We start from the raw sequence: 5206 nt of genomic DNA, 5'->3' as shown, positions 1-5206 counted from the left end.
AAGCCAGGTTGAATGGCTACTATTTGCAAATTTGGGCATTGCTGTGCGAGTTCTCACTTCACATCAGAGGGGTGTTTGGCCATCAGCTCCAGCCTCCTGTGACTATGTCCTTGTCCCTGGGCTCAGGAGTCAACAGGTCTCACCACACTTCTGACCAACCAACCCCTCCTCTTCACTGTCTCATCTCCAAGTCAACGGGAGTCTATTGAACGTGGTCGAACTCAGCCCATATCTTCATTGCTGCCTTTCCCCTCTTCCACTCACCAGGAAACCAATGTGGTTGACAGAAAACTTACTAACATGCCTGCTAGCATGTTCCCTTTGAGTTTCAGTCTTGGAGAGGGATTGGTCTTAAAGGGACTTGATTGCTTGCCTTGATGGCTCCCCAGAGACCAACTTGCTTGTTCTTGTAGTAGCCAATCAGACTACCATTTTTGTTTTGGGTTTTTCCTGATGGTCTTTCTTTCTGTTCATCTAGCTATTCCAGACTCGTCTGCTTGTCCTTTCAAGTAGGAATGTCCCACCTCAGAGGGTACTGGATGGGGCTCAGGATTCCACCTTAGGTCCTATAGACTACAAAGGCTCAGCAGGAAGGCTATTTTACTGGGCAAATTCTAGCAGCCTGTACTGAGAAGACAATTTATTGCAATAACTTGCAATAAATGCATAAAGAAGAGAGAACCAAAATTAACACAGCATCTACAAAAATTAGAAATAGACAAACTTCAGCCAACAAAAGAAAATAAATAATAAAGATTAGAGCAGAAATAAATGAGATATCATCTCACACCAGCAATAACAACAAAGATCCAAAAAGTGGAGGAAAATAAATGCTGGCGAGGATGCGGAAACACTGCATTGCTGGTGGGATTGCAAAATGAATGAACCCTGAGGACATTATATTAAGTAAAATTAGTCAGTCACAAAAGGAAAAATACTGCATAGGACCACTATTGTAAAAGACTAAGAAAAAGAACCCATATTAAAGGGGGGTGGATTATTTGCTGGTTACTGGGGGGTGGAGGGTGGGATGAGGGAAGGGAAGGGATTGTGGAGCACAGGATAGGGAATAGACACAGGATAGTTTGAGTGCTGGGGAGGCGGTCAATACACAAGAAGGGGAAGGGGAATGGAAGAACAAGGCAGATGGGAGAACAGTTAGGCAGGTTTGCATGGGCTAATTGGGACAGAGGTAAATTACTGATGTATGCACAACCTTGGAACAACAGAGTTCTGAGATACAGGGATTGAGGCATGGTTTTAATGGGTAAAGGCAGGGAAATAATGTTAAGATGCTTGGCTGTCTTTTGAATCTTGGTTTCCCTGGCATACCATTGTAACATAAACTCTTGAAGTGGAGAGAAATATATAGCCAGAAATATCACCATACAAAGCTTTTAAGTCTGTCTTCTGCCTATAATTGATTGGAATACCTAAAATGGAACTACAATGTGCCCAGTGAAGATGGATTCTTACAGAGCCTCTGCATTACATAAGACCATAGGTGGAATCCTGAACCACACCCAGAATCTTCTGAGGTGGGAAATCTCCACTTGAAAGGACAAGCATACCAGCCTAGAGCAGCTAGAAGAACAGAAGATATTTCTTGAAAGAAAGACCAACAGGAAAATTTAAAAACAATAATGGTAGTCAGACTGACAACTACAAGAGTAAGCAAGTTGCTAACCCAGGAGACATCAAGACAAGTGGTTGGGTTCCCTCAGGGAAAACCCACTTCCAAGACTAAGATTCAAGGGGAATACACAAGCAGACATGCAGTCTGACTGGTGACCACGTTGGTCACTGATAAAGGGAAGCAAGCTAAGCCCTACCACATTCAATAGACTCTTGTGAACCTGGGTGGAGATCTGGTTGGCCAGCAGTTTGGCAAGACCTGGGGACTCCTGGCCCCAGATTCAGTGACATAGCCATGGAGGACTAGAGTAGAGAGTGAAGTGTCCAGCTGATAAGAAGCAAGGGGATATGTACAAGAACACCCACCCTTACAGATAATACTCACTTGACCTGGCTTCAATGGCTCAATGATCAGAACTCAACTAGAAGAAGAAAGAAGAGTAAAAAAAGAGTAATCTGATACAATTTGATGAACTTGACCTACACCTATGTAGTAGCTCAAACGAGGGATCATTCCCACCCCGCTGGTACACAGGGTATACAGAGATGGGCAACTTGGACATTGGTTACCCAAAAGGAGGGGGGCTACAAAGGCAAAAAGTGACTGGCTTACAAGCTTTCAAGAGGGAGCCTAGATCCAGAGGGCATGGAGGAAGGGAGAATCTCCACTGAGCAGTATCCTGTCTGGGTAGGGCTGAATTGTTTTGGAAGAAGTGCAGCCAGAGTGCTCCTTGGAGGCCAGGATGGCTAAGCTTCATCTCTCATACTTTGCACATATTGTCAGGAGGGAACAGTCGCTGGAAAAGGATGTCATGCTGGGTAAGATGGACGGTCAGAGAAAAAGAGGAAGACCCCAACGAGATGGATCGGCCAGGTGGCATCATTGATGGCATCGAGTGTGGCGGCAGTAATGAGATTGGCCCAGGATCAAATATTGTTTCATTCTGCTGTGCATGGGGTCACTATGAGTCGGTTCCAACTTGATGGCACCTGACAACAACAACAAGTGAATAATTGTTATCAGGATTGATTGAGATGGTTGGAAATGTAAAGGTAGATGATTTGTAGCAAAAGGAGGGAAGTGGTTGACTTTGCAGTCTAGGAGCAGAGGTGCCTGGGACCATCAAGAGATAAGAGCGGAATGCAGGACCGTACTCAGAGAGGCAGTGATGCCAGAGATGGAGGCAGAAACAATGATGTGGAGAGATGGAGCAGCTGGGGACTCTAGACCCAGAGAGGGAGAGGGGCTGTGTGCTGACGACTGAGAGGCAGACTTGAGAGGTATACCCTTTGACTGTTTGTTGATGCATGGAGGAGATTGTAATCATAACATTAAAATCATATACAATAGGATGAATGTAAAGCTAATGTTCTCACATGTAAACTATCACATAATTCACATTAAAAAAAATAAAACACAAAAAAACAGAGCCAATGATACTGAAGGAAGAAGTCCAAGGTGCATAGAAGGAATTGGCCAAAAACAAGGCACCAGGAGTTGATGGAATAAAAAATGAAATCTTTCAAGAAAGTGAGGCAGCACTGGAGGCACTCATTCATCTCTGCCAAGAAATTTGGAAGACAACTATCTGGCCAACCGATTGGAAGAGATCTTTATTTGTGCCCATTCCAAAGAAAGGTGACCCAACAGAATGTGGTAATCATCAGACAATATCTTTGATATTTCACGTGAGTAAAGTTTTACTAAAGGTAATACAGAAATGACTGCAAGCATACATTGACAGAGAAATTCCAGAGGTTCAAGCTGGATTCAGAAGAGAACGTGGAATGATGAATATCATTTATGATGTCTGATGGATCTTGACTGAAAGCAGAGAATACCAGAAAGATGTTTACCTGTGCTTTATTGACTACACAAAGTCTTTCAATTGTGTGGATCATGACAAACCATGGACAACATTGTGAAGTATGAGTGAATATTCCGGAACACTTAATTGTACTCATGAGGAATCTGTATATGGACCAAGAAGCAGTGACTCAAACAGAACATAGGGACACTGAGTGGTTTAAAATTAAGATAGCTGTGTGACTGGGTTATATTCTTTCACCATACTTATTCAACCTGTATGCTGAACAGATAATCTGAGAAGCTGGGTTATATGAAGACAACCGTGGCATCAGGATTGGAGGAAGACGCATTAACAATTTTGTGACATGCAGATGATACAACCTTACTTGCTGAAAGTGAAGAGGGCTTAAAATACTTACTGATGAAGATCAAAGGGCACAGCCTTAGATATGGATTGCATCTCAATTTAAAGAAAACAAAAATCCTCACCATTGGACCAATAAAAAACATTCTTATCAACTGGGAAAAGATTGAAGTTGTCAAGGACTTCATTCTTCTTGGATAAACCATCGACACTCATGGAATCAGCAGTCAAGAAATCAAACAACGTATTGCATTAGGCAAATCTGCTGCACAAGACCTTTTTAAAATGTTGAAGAGCAAAGATGTCAGCTTGAGGACTAAGGTGCACCTGACCCAAGCCATGGTATTTTCAATAACCTCATATGCATGCAAAAGCTGGACATTGAATATTGAAAGTACCACGGGCTGCCAAAAGAGCAAACAGATCTGTGTTGGAAGAAGTACAGCCAGAGTCCTCCTTGGAGGCCAGAATGGCCAAACTTCGTCTCTCATACGTTGGACATATTGTCAGAAGGGACCAGTCGCTGGAGAAGGATATCATGTTTGGTAAGGTGCAGGGTTAGAGAAAAAGAGGAAGACCCTCAGCAAGATGGCATCATCAATGGGCTCAAGTATGGCAACAATTGTGAGGTAGGCCTATGACCCGGCAGTGTTTCATTCTATTGTGTCGGTACCGACTCGATAGCATGTAACAACAACAATATTTGATGTGAACATTTTTTCATATATTTGTTGGCTGCCTGAATGTCGTCCATGGTGAAGTGGCTGTCCATGACTTGTGCCCATTTTTAAATTGGGTTATTTGTCTTTTTCTTGTAGAGGTGTTACAGTATTCTATAGATTTTACAAATTAGTCCCTTGTCTGATATATTATTGCAAAAGATTTTTTCCCTTTCTGTCGGTTCCCTTTGTACTCTTTTTGGTGAAATCTTTCGAGGCACATGAGTTTCTAATTTTTAGTATGTCCCAATCATCTATTTTGTTTTATTTTGTTTGTGTACTTTTCACAATGTTTGGTAGTCTGTGTGTGCCTTGTATTAGGGCCCTTAAAGTTGTCCCAATTTTTCATTAATGACCTTTATCATTCTGGGATTCACATTTGGTTTTTAATCCATGCTGATATGTTTTTTGAGTATGGTGTGAGGTAAAGGTCTTGTTTCAGTCTTTTGCATTTTGATTTCCGGTTCTACCAGAACCATCTGTTGAAGAGACTATTTCCTTCCCATTTAATATACTTCGGTCTTTTGTCTAAGATCAGTTGGCTGTATGTGGATTGGTTGAAATCTGGGTTCTTGATTCTGTTCCATTGATCTATGTATCTTCCATTGTACCAGTACTAGGATGTTTTGACCACTGTAGCCATGTAGTAGATTTTGAAATCAGGGAGGGAGAGACTTC

This window comes from Chrysochloris asiatica, unplaced genomic scaffold (genome assembly GCF_000296735.1).
Source record: "Chrysochloris asiatica unplaced genomic scaffold, ChrAsi1.0 scaffold00026, whole genome shotgun sequence".
NCBI classification, from domain to species: Eukaryota; Metazoa; Chordata; class Mammalia; order Afrosoricida; family Chrysochloridae; genus Chrysochloris; species Chrysochloris asiatica.
The sequence above is the reverse complement of the archived record's forward strand: the minus strand, read 5'-3'. Positions refer to the sequence as shown.